At 36.0% G+C, this 18,508-nt stretch overlaps 1 protein-coding gene across 1 annotated transcript in view; it reads left to right on the top strand.

Moving 5' to 3' along the window:
* Positions 1-18,508, top strand: part of FGF10 (fibroblast growth factor 10) — an 89,040-nt gene that overhangs the window by 1,789 nt on the left and 68,743 nt on the right. The window lies entirely within an intron of this gene.

Here is an 18,508-nt window from a genome sequence, read left to right on the forward strand (position 1 = left end):
GTTTCTTTTCCCTGGCAATCTTGTTAAGAGTTTTGGGACAGGCTCCTCAAGCTGAAAATAATTATCCGCTGTCAATTATAGGGGCTTTGTGGGAACTTTATTTAAGAAAGAAAAGTCAATTCCACTCTCTCCCCACCCCCATCCCTTTACCCCACTACCTCTAGATATGAGCGAAAAGCATTTTTCTGGTTTTGATTTTTGTTTTGTTTTGTTTTGGGTCCCTTATGTTAGTTTGAGTGATTGCAGTCCATGAAGTTAGCTTTTCAGGCACCACCGCTGCTATTTGTCTTCTGCCTGCCTTCCCTCTTGGTAACATGATGCTCATGTCTGCATTGTCAATAGCGTATGCACTGCTTTGTGGTGTCCTGTTGTACTGTTTCTTCTGAAACCTCTCATATTGCAGAGCCATACTACTACAGCATTGTAAACATCTGGGACTGGATTCACACAGACCTCACACAAATTTCATTGTCATTCTTTTATTTTCAAAGTAAAAGTCATAAGTCTGTTTCCATGGCTATAGTTTATCCCACAGTGTGACATTTTCTCCTCAGCGTAAATTATGCCTGGGATCCCTACATTTTGGTCTTGCCTTTTCCCTCTCTCTTTCCTTCTTTCTCTCTTTCCCTTCTTTCTTTCTTGCAGGGGTGTGGGCTGGTTGGGGGAAGAGAACTAGAAGAAGAGGGGTGGATATTGTGTCTCTTCTTGAATCAACCCAGCAAACCCAGATTACTCTGTTGACTTCCTTTCTCAGATACTTTCAAGTGGTGAGACTTATTCATCCACTATTGATTGTTATGTGAAAGGAACCCAAGGCTCTGTAATGGCACACTGAAGACAGTAGACAATGATGTTTAAACATCTTTAGTGACCATTTGGCATTATCTCAATGGTAAATTCCAAGTCACCTTTAAAGGGGACATTTTTGTGTTAGTTGTTCAGAAATTCTAAGCATAGATTGTCAGTTAACTTAAATACGTCAGTCAAACATTTCAAGATTCCTTGGTTTAGAAAGTACCAGGTACTAATGGGAATGACAGTTGACCAGAATTTAGTATTTTATTTTTGAATACAAATTTACAAGAATTAAGAATTTAGTTTTCTTCTGTGGGGATGTACACACATTCAACATTAACTTCTGTTTCTCCTCAGCCACTGGTTCTATTTACTAAAATTCACAATATGTTTATAAGTAATAAAAATATGTGTAGAGGTGCTTTTAAAGTGTTTCATTTTATGTTTCATACTAAAGATATTAAGTACCACATTATCTGATTCAAAGAAAGTAGCTGAAATAATGTCATAATGATGACAATTATTTTTGCTTAAAAATCATTTGTTACCTGAATTCATTAGATCCTATGTATATAACCTTTAAGGTTTTTCGATTAAAAATTTAAAAACTTTATTTACTTCTAAAATAAAATAGTTGTGGTGTCATTCAGTTAGCAGGATGGGGAAGAAGCTATCCAAACATTGGGCTGGACAGAGTGAGCTGGGAATTAACAACAACAACAAAAAATTCCGATGGACTCATTTCTTATTTTTCATGGAGAAAACTCAAAAGAATATGATAAAGTTTCAGAGTGTTATCCTTGAGCAAACTTTTTTCTTTTTAAAAAATGTTTGTGCTATACTTTAAATGTCTTTATGATATGACTTAAGGTCAAATCTGCTCTGTTTTAGTTTACACAACTTAAATTGCTATTTTCTAGAATAATAATCACGTGTGATTAGCTGCAGAGTAAAATGATTTCCACAGTACACACTGAATTTCATCTTTACAATAAGAACTATCTGCAAGGAAGAAAAGTACACAATATATATTGTATAAAAGGGGTGTAGAAAAGTTCCATCCTAACTGTCCAAAATATACTAATATTTTATTTTCTCTGTGATAACATACATTACTTGTTATAATGACAAGCTAAATATCTTATATGGTAATGCAATCTTAATCAATGGTTAACAGTGAAAGGGGAGGGGTTCACTCTGCTAAATATTGTCAAACCATAAATAATTTAGGCTTTCCAAGAACATCTGTGTCAAAACATAGCAAGTGAAAATTAGAGATTGAAAAAGCCTTAATTTCACATGTGGCCAGGTAATCTAAATGCTGCTACGATTTCCAGCTGGACTGATTCAGCTGAACTACATGGTATCATTAAGATATTGTCTAAATGTTGCATAATAACATGTGAACAAACTTTTACCATGCCTACAGGGTAGCCAGCCAGCCGTCCACCAAATGGTAGCTTGTCAAATACTAGGATCTCTAACCTCTGAAGAGTGTCAGTTCCTTTTCCAAAAACCACATTTCAGTAACATTTTCCTAAACAAGTTATTAATTATTCTCAATACACAAAGCTGTTCTTTTGAGGTTTGCTTATTTGAAGATTAATTTTCTTTGTTACTTTTGACCCTAGTATTATTGCTGCTAAAATACAGTAACAGCTTATCTAAGAGGTTATATGTTTTTGATGTCCTGGGTAATTAAACAACTGTTTTCTGGCTTTTTGCCAGGAGAATGCTAACAAAAGGGAAGTAAGACAATCATTCATAAGTATTGCAAAATCATTTTTAACTTCTACTTTCAAAGCTAGTTCCCAGAAATTCGATCGTTCTAAAAAGACCACATGCGTTAACAAAGCTCTTCTCTATATGGGTGATTATTATAATTTTTGAGGGTGGGGGGCTATACTTTTTGTTTGCTTCTTTGCCATGATATGAGAGTAGAATAAAGAGAGCAGAGATGAATTATGTTTCTCCTGCTAGAAGTCTGAGAAAGCTTGAATAATTTAGAATAGCTGTGGTGTATCTGTCACTAGATATGTGTAGGCTCATTTAGGTTTTGTTTTATCATTCTTTACATCTAGAGCTTTGCCCTTGAAACCTTACCACTCGGCTTTAGTTCTGACCTCTTAGAAAGGCTGGATACAGCTGTTAGGTATCCTTGCAACTGGGACCAGTTGACTTATTTCTGGATGTGAGTAAAACAGCTGTGAGCTTCTCCCATGGTTGTCATTTGTAGAAAAGAGGGATCTAGTGAAAGGAAAATGTACCCTAAACTTGAGACAATTAAGAATAGATATTCCAAAAAGGGAAACTCACAAAAAAGGCTCCTGGGCCTTTCTGGGAAAGAAGAATGGGAGGCAATAGAGAAATCAATATGTAAAGAGTATGTAGTATATGCTTTATTTCTTTAAATACACACTTCATTTAATAATCATAATAGTCCTACAGCTATCAACATTTTTCAAATTTGAAAACTCATACTGAAAGAAGTAAATTGTCCAAGGTCATTCAACTAGACATGGGCAGAACCAGGATTCAAGCCCCAGCCTATTGGTTGTATCTCTCCTTTCTTATTGTACCTTTCTGCTACTTCCAACATTAATATCAATTTATTAGAATTTGACACCTCAAATCTCTAAAAAACAAATTATCCAAATCTTTACTTGCTTCTTGCTGTGAACACCCACAGTTCTTTAGAATTAAATTGGAACAGAAATAAAATGACAATTGCAGAAAAACAAATACATTAAACGTGTCATTGCAGGTGGCCACATGATATCAGACAAGGTTAGTGTATTCTCTAGGTAAACTCTCTCTTTTGATATTTGGGAATATAATTGCTTATGGATACACACAAAATACACATACATCAATCTCACTCATGTTAACAGAGGTCATTAGGAATACATGACTATTTAAGAAAAATCCATGAATGTCATTTTATATAGTAATTGTTTACAGCTGAGGGCCAAATGTTTAATTGTTCCCATGTGTAATAAAATAATTTGATTGTAAATACCTGTGATAAATTGGACTGTTGCAGAAACTTCTGATATATGACTCTAAAAAGGGCGACGTCTTAGAGACTTAAGCCATACATATTAAGAAAAATTTAAAATAAACCTGCAAATCAAAAAGACACTTTACCATATAAAATGACAGATTATTATCTGGGATTATTACTTTTTAACCAGGACTAGAGCTTATTGTAGGAAGCTAAATGAAGTGAGAAAAAAATAATTGTTGAGGAAAATAGGAACTCAGAAGTGATCTTCTAATAACGACACAAGAGTTTTCTGTGAAGAAAAACAATTTATGGCTTCCACTGGTATCTTATTTCAGTTGTGGTTGTTTCTAGAATTTGGTTGCATAATTTATAACCGGCAGCATTTAATCACGAGCATTGAGGATTTATGAAGGTGGAAGACACTGTATTTAATGTTTACATGACATTGTCCTGTTACCTTTACTGCATTCCTACCATATGGACCCTCCACTTTGATGGCTTTATCATAAATCTATTAAAAATGCACAATTCAAGAGAGTTTCCTCTTCATAAACCTGATTTATAACCACCTACGAGGAGAAACCTAAGGAAACAGTTGTCAGGAATCAGATGCCCGTATTGGAGCATGAGAATTCAGAGACACCAAATTCTAGGTCTTGGATATTTCAGTAACCTATTACCTAAAGGTGTGAATGACTCTTTAAAAGCAGGTGTTTTCAAAATGATGTTTAGGCACAGAATTTTAACAAAAGAAAAAGAAGTAGAAGAAGCGTGTCTTATAGGATCAAATAAACTCCACTGTCTTCATAGTTTCTTCTACATTTATACTATCCAGTTTAGAGTGAAAAGCTTTATTCCAGTGCATTTCTTTAGAATTTAAAGAACTGATAGTAGAACATGAATGAACACTTTAAATTTCTATACAATTACTTTAATGTCCAGAAGCAAACCCCATTTATTATCCAAATGTCTAACTTTCCACAAGCCAAAATGTTGAAAAAAAGTTGACAGCTCATTTGAAATGGAACTAATGTTCCTCCCATTTATGAGCTGCCTGTGAATAACTACATCTTTCCTAAGCCTTAATGTCTGTATGCTTATCTGACATTGTAGTGCAAATGATATTTCTTTATTATGCTTCAGAAAGAAGAGTAATATATGTGTATTAGTTCAAAGTGATTTTAATCTATCTTAACATTAATTCTGTGAACTTTGCGATGAAGAGTAATTCAGATGACATTTTTAGTATTACTGTTCCAACATCTGTCAACATTTATAGTTGATGTTTGCTTAATATAAGTAAAATATTAGAATTTTCCTTCCAGAAATTATAAATCTATTTTATTTTACAGTAAGATGGAATATACAATTCATGTTTATGTAATTTTAATACAGTTTTATCACAATATAGACAAGGAATCAACTTCATTTTGTCTCAAGTCATTTATGCAGAAGTATTTAAATCTTTCATGGTATATTGCAATGATCTAAGATAATTTACATTTGACATTTGACCAAGGGTGTTTATTACTTTGTTTCACAGATTTAAAACATTATTTTGTAATCGGCACTCTTTCTTCTCAGTGCATGTTACCTTTATCTGTGTCAGTCAGTCAGTACAACAAAGAATAGCTTAGAAATGTACTTTTAAAATTTGCGAAAGGAAATATACCTGCATCTTGGAAAGCCACTAGTGACACTCTGATACTGAATTAATGAATACAAAATGTTGATGTTTTACAGAATCAGTTTAAAACCCAATACTTAATTTGTATAGATTTTACACAAATAGAAAGTTTCAAGACATCTAAAAGGGAGCCAGGTCACCCACAAAATAATGACCTTAAAGGCTCCATTCCTTTTAAATCAGATCAATTGTGTTCTTTCTTTGAACGCTGTGTTCTAATTGGCACAATAAATCAAAGAAGACACTCAGAGTAGATTCCCATGTAAGGTGGACAACTGGACAGTGACTTTTTACTGCTGCTAACACGTGCATCCAATTACTATCTGATAGATTCATAGTGCTGGCAGTAAAGCATTGCCTTATTTTATAGTTCACCTAATAATTCTTCAACCTAAACCTGTCCACCTTTACCTATACCCATTCTGTCAGTATGTACATTATTAATGAATAATTTTCAAAGTTTTGGCATGCTTCCTGCAAAGAATGATGTCATTGAGCTCTTAATGAATCATCTAACCCTAATAGAAGGTAAAGTATTGATTAACTTGATATACCCCAAATTTCAAAGAATTGTCAACTAAACCTAATAATTGCACCACAACTAGAACCTAATTCTCAATAGGGTGGGTTAAATTCCATCTAATTCTGAATAGTGTGGGATTGCTGCAAGATTTAGAACTTTTTTAAAAAGGTATTTTTAATGTTTTTCTGTAATTATTATTACTTTTCTTCAAGGACCTTGTGTTAACATGCTTTACTGATAAGCAGACATGTTATTTCATCCTTAACCTTTTTTGCTCCTGTGTTGAGGACAACTTGACATGTTCATAGAGTCTTTACAATTCAAGACTCATTGACTTCTTTCTAATAGCTTTGTTTTGAGTCAGTCTGTGACAACCCTGCTTCTGAGCCATTGTAAATCCCTAATAGTTTATCATCCCTTCCTCACTCCATTATTTTCACCTTCTTGGTTTTGTGTGTTTTTTTTTTTTTTTTTTTAATTACTTTTATCTGGTTTCTGAACTGGCTACATACCTTTAAGCCCAGGGAAAGTCATTCATTAGTATTACTTGGCACCCAAGGTGACATTCAGGGCCAGAGGCCTAGACATTTTCAGATGCGTAGCATCTAAAGCTGATAGTTTTGTTTTTATTTTGCATAAAAATCTTCAATGGTGTAAATTCAATATACTCCATCAGGACCATCTTCTCATTTCGATTCTGCAGTGAATTCCTTCTTATCCCAGCATTCCAGGTCAATTTCTTTTAAGCTCTGCTGTAAGTGAAGTGGACAAACCACAGATAAGCCCCCTTCAGAGTGCTGATTATCCCATTACTAGATCATCATTCTGCATTTTTCCTCCAAGTTAAATTTTTGCTCCCAATAACTCTTCCTGCTTTTCCTATTTTCTTTTAAATTATTTGCATGCATAACACTTACTAGCTACTTTGCCATTTTTCTCACATTTTTGCCTTTGTCTGGACTACCATGAAAGAAAGAAAGTGAAGATGATTTTGAAGACAGGGTCTCACTCATGATCACAGCTTACTGCAGCCTCAACCTGCTGGGCTTAGGCGATCCTCCCAAGCAGTTGGAACTGCAGGCATGTACCACACTGCCTGGATAATTTGCTGATTTTTGTTTGTTCGTTTTGTAGAGACAGGGTCTCACTATGTTGCCCAGGCTTGTCTCAAATTCCTGGGCTCAAGCAATCCTCCAGCCTCGGCCACCCAAAGGGCTGGGATTACGGGTGTGAGCCACCATACCCAGCCTGAACACTTATATTTTTCTACTTTAGTTTTCATTTATTTTAAAAAAGATGAATGCTGATTTGGAGGTCTTTGATATTCCCAACTTCCAGAATGGCACTTAGATTATCAAGCTTCTCTGTGTACCCCTGTCAAATATATGTGGCTTTTAAAAATAAAACCTAGGTTCTCAATAAAACTTTTTAAATCAGGAAACAATGTAAAATAGGTATATGTATGTCAGGTGAAACAAATATAGAAATACGTATGCCTTTACCAGGAATTTTTGAAACACCAACAGGAGTTAGAATCTGAATTAATTCCATAAGTGTTTTCATATACTTCTAAGAATTTTTTGGCACTGACTGATGAATTAGATTTAAGTTTATCATATGCAGAATCTGACTATTGACATATGTTAAATTTATGTTTTAATAATAATAAAAGTCAAGCTTGTTTTTACAATTGTTTCCAAATTTTAAGTAACTTTAATTTACTGATAGAATTATTAAAAGAAGAATTAATATTCTGTAACATGGGGTAAATGGTAACATATGGACACTGATTTACATACTATTGATAGTCTAAAGTAAGATACCTTTATAATGGTATTCATAGCAGTAATTACCAGATTCTGGGTGTCATTTTTTGGGAATATCTCTGCAGAAGGATATCATTCCACAAGTATTAAAGAAAAGTGCTAGTGATGTTAATCACATTATAGTATAAAACTTGATGAACAAAAATAGTGTTTTAGAGCTCAAATATGCTGACATCCAGGAAGCAAGAGAGACGGTAAAGATCACATAATGAAATTTTTTAGAAGCCAGAGGGAAAAGTAGAAAAAGAGAAGAGGCCCTAGAGTGTTTAGACACATACTGTGAAAGGAGGAGGAGATGCTTTGCTGGAGTGATGAAGACAAGGGTTTTGAACTCTCAGGAAAGAGATCAAGCTAATGAGTAGCACTGCAAAAGGGCTGACATGACAAGAAAGGTGTGAGGGAAATATAACCCAAGCCCTGGCATTCAACTGGATGTTAAATTAACTGAAATGAGAACCTATGATCTAAGAGAAGTCCCACAGAAGTCATCGCAGCCAGGCTATCAAAGTAAGGAAAGCTAAGTCCCAGTTCCTGCTAAAGAGGAGGTATGATAGAGTGATTAAAAGTATGGGCTTTGATTCAAAGGGATAAAAAGTATAGTCCCGGAGTGAAAGCAGGCTTTGAAGCCGCAGACCTGTAGGCAAACTGCGAGGTAAGAGTTGATAACTTTGGGCAAGTTGTCATCAGTAAAACAAGGATATTAACAATACCTACCTTTTTACTACATGGTAAAGATGAAATGAGATCGTATATTTATTCATTGATTCATTCATCTGAAATTTGAGTGCTTGCTTTGTGTCAGATAGTGTGTGAGGCACGAATAAATGCATTGTTGAAAAAAGTTGGTCTTTCTGCTCTCATAGAGCTTACACTCTCCACAGATAATGTCAAAAACGTTAACCAAGAGGTGATATGATGAAAAATTGAAGTGAGTGTTATCAATGACACAAGTACAGTGTTTTAATAGAAAACAACTGGGAACTACCCCAAAGAGCACTGCTAGAGAAGCCTTTTGAAGAGGTGAGAAGGGAACTACCCCAAAGAGCACTGCTAGAGAAGCCTTTTGAAGAGGTGAGAAGGGAACTGCAAAGGGAGAGTTTGGTGCCTCATTCAAGAAGTACAGAGAAGGCACATTGAGGCTGGATGTGGCAGAAGTTTGAAATCTGAAATGACACACACACAGCTTAATGGTGCCTGTCACATCATAAGCCTTAATCAAAAGGATACTATATGAAGAAAAAGTAAATATGATGCTTCCTCTTATTTCAGGGGGAAACATCAGGAAAGCAACAATTATATTATTCGATGAAGTGGAAATTAACAATGCTGGAATTGAGGAAAGAGGCAGGAAGGAGAAATATACTTGGTTTTTGTTTAAAAAGGGAAATATCGGCCAGGCGCAGTGGCTGACCCTGTAATCCCAGCACTTTTGGAGGCCGAGGCGGGCAGATCATGAGGTCAGGAGATCAAGACCATCCTGGCTAACACGGTGAAACCCCGTCTCTACTAAAAATACAAAAAATTAGCCGGGCACGGTGGCGGGTGCCTGTGGTCCCAGCTACTGGGGAGGCTGAGGCAGGAGAATGGTGTGAACCCAGGAGGCAGAGCTTGCAGTGAGCCGAGATTGTGCCACAGCACTCCAGCCTGGGCGACAGAGCGAGACTCTGTCTCAAAATAGAACTACCTGAAATTTGATTTGGAATTATAATATTCACACTGTTCTGAAGTTTTGGGGAAAAAGTTAGAGGCCTGGTTCTTTAAGAAATTGGTAGAAGAAACAGATTGAGCACTTCTAATCCAAAAATCTCAAATCCAAAATGCTCCAAAGTCCAAAACTTTTTGAGTGCCAACATGATGCCACAAGTAGAAAATTCCAAACCTGTCCTCATATAACAGATCACAGTCCAAACACAGGGGCACAGTTTATTCAGCATCCCCAAGGGGAAAAAAGACCCTCCCATCCCCCTTCAGCTGCTGTTGCTTAACAGCTGATACAGGTATTCTGGTGATGCTACTGTGCTGCCTAGTTACCCCCAACACATGATTTTTTCACTGTAATAGTGGTATGTCATGTTGTTTACTCTTAAGTACTTATGTATGAATAAGTGTAAGAAAATGATTGCTTATCAGTAGCATTTAAATTCAGAGTCAGGAATGATGGTGATGCCAAACAACCACAGATTACCTACATCAACGGCTAAGATAGTGACATCTTTGCTTTCTGATGGTTCAATGTATATGGACTTTGTTTCATGAACAAAATGATTTAAAATATTTTTAAAAATTACTTCCAGGCTGTGTGTATGTAAACCACAAATTAGTTTTGTGTTTAGACTTGGGTCCCATCCCCAAGATATCACATTATGTATATGCAAATATTTCAAAAACTGAAAATTCCAAAATCTGAAACCTTTCTGATCCCAAGCATTTCAGATAAAGGATACTCAACCTGTATTTGAAAACTGAAGGTAACTTGAGGAGAGAACAAGGTGCTTAAAATAAAGAATAGAAGATGAATATTTTCAAGGACACAAGCTGTAAAAGGTTAAAAGAAAGAAAAAAAGAATCGCAAAATAGGTAACCGTGGAGATTTGATGACTATAGAATAAAAGGCAACAAAGAAAAGTAATTCTTAATTTTTAAATATTTCAGAATAAGTCTTATATTTCAACTTACAGTTTTGAGACAGCATTATCACAGATACTTAGTTCTTATTAAACTTGGTAGTTGTTTTTTGTTTCTCATCCTATTACTGTGACCTTTTTGGCTCATACCCTTAAAGCATTTGTAGTCTAGAAGTAGAAAGAGGAGATCGTCACAGGGAGTTGGAAGAGCATATAAGGCAGTTTCTACTCAATGCCAAGAAGCAGGGCAGAATTTAAGTAAACAGCAGTCTCTAACTGAGGGAGAGATGCATGACATCAGGGGGTCACACTGAGGATAAGGGACTCCAGCTAGACAGAGATAAAACAAGAGAAGGAAGAATATTCTAAACGAAGGCACAGAAGTGTGTGGGTGCAGAGTCAAACATGAAGTTTTCAGGAAATCACAGGGAGGAAACAAAGTTTACATGCAGGTGGGCATCTTCTGACAGACAAAGCAAAGTACAGTAGAAGGTGGTATCATGTGAGAGGGAAGTATGTAAATGTATCCCTACATCTGAGGATCTAAACTTTCTGGCAGAATATTACATTGACATGATTTTTATTTAAACTTGCCCTTTACTTTTTTTTTCATTTTTACTTTTTGAAGTAAAAAAAGAAAGAAAGTGGAAGAATATTTCAAAGGAGTATTATCTATATTATAATTGACAATCTAAATATAGTAAGTAGCAAGAAATTGTAGCTTAATCAAAAGAAAAAAGAACTAATTTTATACTAGGGACATGGAAAAGAAGAGTTCTTCTGCTCTTCACTAAAATGACATTATTCTTCATATTTCTGATTTGCCAAATGATCATTATTTTACAATTTAAAATACTTGGAACTTCAAAAGTTCTTAATATGTATATTTCACTGTGAAGAGGTTCTGTAATTTCCAGCAAATCCCCAAAAGGAACACCTGACGCATCAGTATTTCTTGCTCTAGTTGTGGGCTTTTTTTTTGTTTTTTGTTTTTGGCATTTGTATTCTAACTTGTCTTAGATTTACTTGGTTTAGATAATCAGAAAAAGAAGCAAAGTATGCTAAACTTCTTTTTCTGGAAAAGGAGTACATGTAAGTGTTTTTTAAACAAACTAGGAGAAACATACAGACAGCATATATACAACTACACCCCCCTACTGACACTATGAGCTCTCGAGTCAGACTTCTTGGTGTAGAATCTGGGTTATTTATAAAACTTCATAGTTGTGTGATCGTAGCCAAGTTACTCCCTGGGTCTTGGTCTCTGCATCTTTTAAGTTTAGATAAACCAACCTCACCACTGTTGGAAGAATGAGTCATAAATTTACAAATGATACTATAAATGTAAAGTTGTATTAAATATAGGACCTAACACCATGTAAGAGTTCAACAATGTTAGTTCTCATTACTCTTTTATGCCATGACTGCTTGTGTTGTTACTAATTATTCCATTATGTGAAAAATTCCCTAAATCATTGAATAATAAAAACTTCAGCAGATTAATGCTTTTATCAATTGATTCTCAAAAAAATTTTGTAATATAGGTAAGATCATCGTTGTTATACCCATACTATGTTTAGATGAGAAAATTAGGCCTAAAAGTTATTGTGCCAGACTGACATTATAGAGTTAACATAATTGAGGATAAAACCTAGGCCAGTCTTAGTGATGGTGATCTTCTATCTTTGCTTGCCTGGGACAGTCCCAGTAAATGTCTCTTGTTCTGGCATTTTATTATTAACACCTGTTCAGTCTCAGTGTACTATCACAAGACCATCCTAGTCTTAATCAGTGTGGTCTATGTAAGGCACAAATCCACACAAGCTAGTTCCCTCTTAGATACTACTACATTCCATCACATCCCATGTCATATGTCATATAATATCATGTAATCTCTATATTCCTTCACATGTCATATAAGACCCTCATGATTTACTCCCTACCAACTCCCTGGCCTCGTTTGTTACTACAGTGCCCATTATAGCTATTTTATGTTGATTTCAGTTCTAGAACCTGCCTTGTCCCTTCCTGTTCAGCCTTGCCAGACACTGCTAGGTCGGCCTGGAATGATGTTCCTGCCCTCTTTCCCAGCTCTTCTTCTTTTCAAATTTCACTTAGATGTCATCTCTGGGAAACCTTCCTGCTGTCCTCTCAAAACCTGTGCTTCCAAAAACCATATACCTAGCATTATAATGCAATACCACACTTGATTAGTTGACTGTTTACCCATCTAGTTTCCTCATAAACAGAAAACTTGTTGAGAGTGAGAACCATACCTCACTGATTTTTACATGCATGCACTTAAGATAGTATTTGGCATATAATAAGTCCTCTTTCTATATATTATTAGGTAAATAACTGCTTTTAACCATATGATCTTGGTCAACTTACTTAGACTCTCAAAGTTCAGTCATCTGGTCTGGAAAGGTGATTAATATGCTACCTACCTAAAATGATGGTTGAAGTAAATTAGCTCTTAAAATTTCACTTAGTTCTAAGTTCTACAATTCTGAGAACCTGAAAAATAAGTTAGTAGGGCTATCATTATTTAAGAGACTGTTAAGTACTTAAATTCATTAGAATTTCTGAATTAAAAAAAATGTGTAATCATGAAGTGAATCATTTTTCATGTTCCTCTACTTTTCCTAAGGTTACTACTGATAACATTCAGTGGGGATTAAAAATTACTTTATCCCCTTTAAAATTCCTGCTGACTATGAGACAGTTATTTCTAGTTTCAGAGTTGTGTTTATGGATTCTTGGATAATTTGGTGGTTATTAAAAAATGAGCAATTCTTAGTAATTATTTTAGAGAGGAAGAATAAAGTGCTGTAAAGAGTGGGAGTAAAGGGAGTGGTCTTGTCTGTGTCAAAACATTTACTGTGGATCTTAAGCAGGTCATTTACTTTATCTTGGCCTCAGAGACTTAATCTATAATATGAGTGTATTAAACTACATTATTATTAAAATATTTTAGTTTAGTATATTTATTTCACAGACTAAGGACCAGATTCCTGGAGTGTACCTATATTAGGAAATAAAGCTATATTATGCTGAATAATGAGCACCCAAAGACATCAGGTTCTAATCCTGGAACCTGTGAATGTTACTGTATTTGTAAAGTTTTGCAAATGTGATCAAGTTAAGGATCTTGAAATGAGGAGATTATTGTCATTGTCCAGGTAGGCCCTTAATGCCATCACAAGTGCCCTTATAAGAGAGACACAAGGAGATTAGACATACGTAGAAGCACAGAAGGCAGAAGGCATTTTGAAAATGGAAACAGAAAGATTTAAAGATACAATGTTGTTGTCTTTGAAGATGGACAAAGGAGTCATGAGCCAAGGAGACTGGAAGAGGAAAGGAACAGATTGTCTCCCTAGAACCTACAGAGGAGTTTGGCCCTGCTGACACCTTGCTCTAGGCCCAGAAAAATTGATATTGGATTTCTAGTCCCCAGAACATTGAGAGAATAGATTTATATTAGTCTAAGACACCAACTTTGTGGTAATTTGTTGCAGAAGCCATAAGAAACCAATACAGATATGGTACTTAGAGCAGGGTCCTGCTGTAACTCAACCTAAAAATGCGAAAGTGGCTTGGGACGTGGACAGTGGACATAAGCTGGATGGATTTTGAAGCACATGATAAAGAAACCTGGATTTCTTTAAACAGACTTCTGTTAGAAATATGAGGATAAAAGGTGCTAAGGTGAGGATTTAGGAGGAGGTGTGAGGCACAGTAGAGAATGCCTATCTCATTTAGAAAATACATATAACATCATAAACAGAAAGCTGGTGGACATATTAACATTAACAGTGCTTTTTTTGAGGGCTCAGAAGGAAATTAAGAATATGTTATTGAAAACTAGAAGAAAGGCAATCCTTTCAGCTACAGAAATGTAGCTGAACTGTGTTCTACGTTGTGTGAAAAACAGAACGTGTAAGTGATGAATTTGGATATTTAGCTGAGGAAATTTCCAAGCAAAGTGTTGAAGGATCAGCCTGGTTTCTTCTTCCTGTTTATAGTAAAATGCAAAAAGAAGGAGATAAAGTGAAAAAAGAACTGCTAAGCAGAATCAAAATAGCACTTGATGATTTGGGAAATTCTCAGCCTATCCAGATTGCAAAAGATGCTAAGTTGGGAGATTCACTGTTAGGAAAGCATGCTCTGAAGAGAAGGCTAAGGGTACGACTAGACAACCTTATGATAGTGCTGAAGAAATGAAACATGTGATGGATGGATTCCCTCAGCCACCTCAGCAGAAGTCAGGAATAGAGATGAGGTTACCTAGGAAAGATTTGTAGAGAACCCTCTTATGGCATGAATCCCTGTGACATACACGGGAGGACCACAGAGTTTTTGAGAATGTTGTATCAGCAGAAACACTGCCAGCTGGAACTAAAATAGACAAAGACAGAGCAAGTTGAAGGAAGGCTGTCAGACTCCCAAAATTCTACAGGCAAGTTGATAAAACTATTCAGCTGCAAACACATGATAGCTTTAAAGAAAAAGGATCACCATGAGTGCAGAGCCTTGGGTACAAAGGAAGTGCAGAGGCATAGAAGCAGAGACTCTAGCCATGTGCCCTGAGGCAGGACCCTCAAGTCACAGAGGTTGATTCCCAGGCCTTGAAACCTAGTGGAGTTTACCCTGCTGGATTTTGAAATTGCTTGGGACCAGTGACTTCTTTCTTCTTTACATTTTTCTCCTTTTGGAATAGGAATGTTTATAACTGTTATACTATGCTTGTTCTACCATTGCATTTTAGGAACTGATAACTTTTTTTCTAGTTTTATGGACTCAGTAATGGAGAATAATTTTGCCCAGGATAGATCATACCCAGAGTCTTATCCATATCTGAATTCCATTATTTACATTATACAATTTGAGATTTTTGAGCTGCTGTTACTTAAATGAGATTTTGGGCTTTAATTTAGGTAGGATATAGAAGGCTGAATAATGGCCACCCAAAAATTTCAAGCTGTAATCCCTGGAATGTGTGACTATTACCTTATATGGTAAAGTTTTGCAGATGTGATTAAATTAAGGATTTTGAGATGAGGAGATTATCCTGGATTATTCAAGTGGGCCTCATATACCATGACAAATGTCCTTATAAGAGAGAAGCAGAGGGAGATTAGATGTACACACAGAAGGCAGAAGATGATTTGAGGATGGAAGCAGAGATTTGAAGATGCTACACTGTTGGCTTTCAACATAGTGGTAAGGCCATGAGCCAAGGAATGTGGCCAAGGAATGTGGCACCAGAAGCTGAAAGAGGCAGGCAATGGATGCTCCCCTGGAGAGCTTCTAGATGGAATACAGCCCTGCCAACACCTTAATTTCAGCCGAGGGAAACAGATATTAGAGTTCTGGCCTCCAGAACTGTGAGAGAATAAATTTCCGTTGCTTTAAGCCATCAACTTTGTAGTAATTTGTTATATCGGCCCTAGAAAAGTAATACAGGAATCTAAGACAACTTTGTGCAGCCCAAATTAAGGATAATTTGACAAAAACAAAGCACTATCTTGTGGTAGATAGTATAAGCATGGACTCAAATAGATGTAAGTTCTAACCTCTTAACGAATGGTGTGAGTGAGAAATGTCTCTAAACTTTTGTTTTCTCATTCCGTCTATGAGGATTAAATGAAATAATCTATGAAAAGTATCTAGGAAAGTATCAGGCTTATAATGGAACCTCAAATTTTAGTTGAATCTAAAGGGATAACAAATTTAGTTGACTATATGCTTTTAAAACGTTATTTTAAAATATAGTTTATTTGCTTACAATACCTTGACTGCTAGGCACTACAAAAGCAAAGGGCTTTGGTTGTTTGATACAGAACCTATCCATAAAAGTAGCCTGTTTTTCCTTTGGGCGATACATTCAATCTGACTTGATTAAAGGGTTTCCATTAACCTGGCCCAAAAGCCCCTTTTCTGAAGATAGGCGCTAAACCAATGGGAACCTTTCCTATTTAAAGAAGCCCCTTTATATTTAAAGGTGAGAGAAGACCAATTTTTAAAAATGGGTAATTAGTGTTGCCTTAGTTCATTTTCTGTTGCTTGTAAGAGACTACCTGAAACTGGGCAATTTATAAGAAACAAAGTTTGTTTCTTATACTTCTGAAGTCTGAGAAGTCCAAAGTCATGGAGCCACATCTGTTGAGGGTATTCTTGCTACTGTGGACTTTCTGCAGGGCACCGTGGCAGCAGAGAACATCACACATCAAAGGGGCTGAGTGTGGTAGTTCAGGTTCCTCTTTCTCTTCTTATAAAGCCGCCAGTTCTACTCCCATTATAATCCATTAATCAATTAATCCATTAATGAATTAATCCAATCATGAGGGCAGAGCATTCATGAACCAATCACCTTTTGGTTCCTGTTGCCATACTGGGGATTAAATTTCAAAATGAATTTTGGAGGGGACAAATATTCAAACCATAGCAAATGTAATTAAATTTCAGTAACTGGTACATTCTGAAGGATTTTTCAACATTTATGTTGACGTTACTGTGTATTTACTCTTTGAAACTAACATCTTTTATCATCTATCTTCTCTCACTATGTGTAGATTTCCTTTAACATCCTACCTTTAAGCATCTCACATCTCAAAATGTTTCCATAATACATAGTACAACTCTCCTAAAATTTATTAACATCTTTGTTTACATCACTTGAATTTTTATGGCTTGGAAAAAAATAAGATTCTAAAACTGGCATTTCCTCTTACAGAAAATTTGTTTCTCTCATAGTAATAGGGGCTATGAAGTTAGAGACAGCAGACAAATGTTTTGTTGTCAAGTCTTAGGGTAATGGAGCTTTTATGGAGCTGAGGCTGACTGAAACAGCTGCTAATTTAGAGTGTTATGGAGCTTACTTCTTTTTGTCCTCAACACTCTTTGTCTACTGAGTGCTGGGACTATAGTAATTTGAGAAGAGAGATGATGGTTGTGATATTGGGAAAGGTGGTGCAATTAGGAATGGGGCTCCAGTGCAAGGGAACGAGATAAGAAATGTGACCCAGGATTACCTTGAGCACAGAGAGCACATGAGGATCAATTCTACCAACCCCAGTGCCATTCAAGGATTTTTACTTATATTATCTGAGACTAGGCAAATAAATGCATATGTTCATTCCAATCCCCAGGAGGTTTCTGAAACTTTCTTAGAGATAGAATGCCCACAGATAAGAGTTGTGCATTCTGATTTGAGATCCATACCCTACCTATTTCTCTTTATAAGAAGATTCTTTCTAATGAGCATTTAGAAAACAGGCTTGGAGAAGGAGAGGAAAGCCAGATTGGAAATAGGTAGTAATAACAGGCAGTAATAGATATTTCTCAAACTTGGGTCTATGGACCACATGCTCAGAATGAACTAGTGTGCTTGCTCAAAATGAAAATTATAAAAGTCTCATTCTAGATGCACTGCACAAAGTTGGCGGTGGAGGAGGGGGGCAAATATGTTCACACATAGAAATCTGAACTTTAATAATCTCTAAAAAACAATAAAATTAAGAGTAACACTAAATTAAGTGTAGAGGTGATGGGAGGAAAGGCCAAAGGTCTTTTGAGCTTGAGATAATCTGAAAAATTTGGCAGAATGAATTTCATACACATATTCCAGGTTTGCACATTTTGTGTTTTTGCACATATTCTGGAAAGGGAGAAAGTTCCAGTATATTGTATAAAAAGGGGGTAATTTTTAAAGTAAGTTAAAACACATGCTTAAGTTTAAATGCTCCCTGTTTGGTGAAAGAGATTTTCTGATAAATCTGAGATTAGGTCAGTTTTCAGCTCACTCTTGTAAGTGTCTGAGTGCGTGTGTGCTAAAGCTGGAGGGAGGGAAGAGAAGATATGATATTCATCAAAAGCTGGCTGTTTTCTCACCATGTCAGAGTGCTCCGCCACTGCTATTTATGAGGAAGAGCTGGGGATGCTACACCAAATGGCAGTCGTGTAAACAAACTTTTAGGGATTGAGAGCTCTTCCCTTCTTCTTTTTTAAGCCACAGGAATTTATGCGTATGTGCGTCTAACC

The sequence above is a fragment of the Pan troglodytes genome, chromosome 4, assembly GCF_028858775.2.
Source record: "Pan troglodytes isolate AG18354 chromosome 4, NHGRI_mPanTro3-v2.0_pri, whole genome shotgun sequence".
Taxonomy (NCBI): domain Eukaryota; kingdom Metazoa; phylum Chordata; class Mammalia; order Primates; family Hominidae; genus Pan; species Pan troglodytes.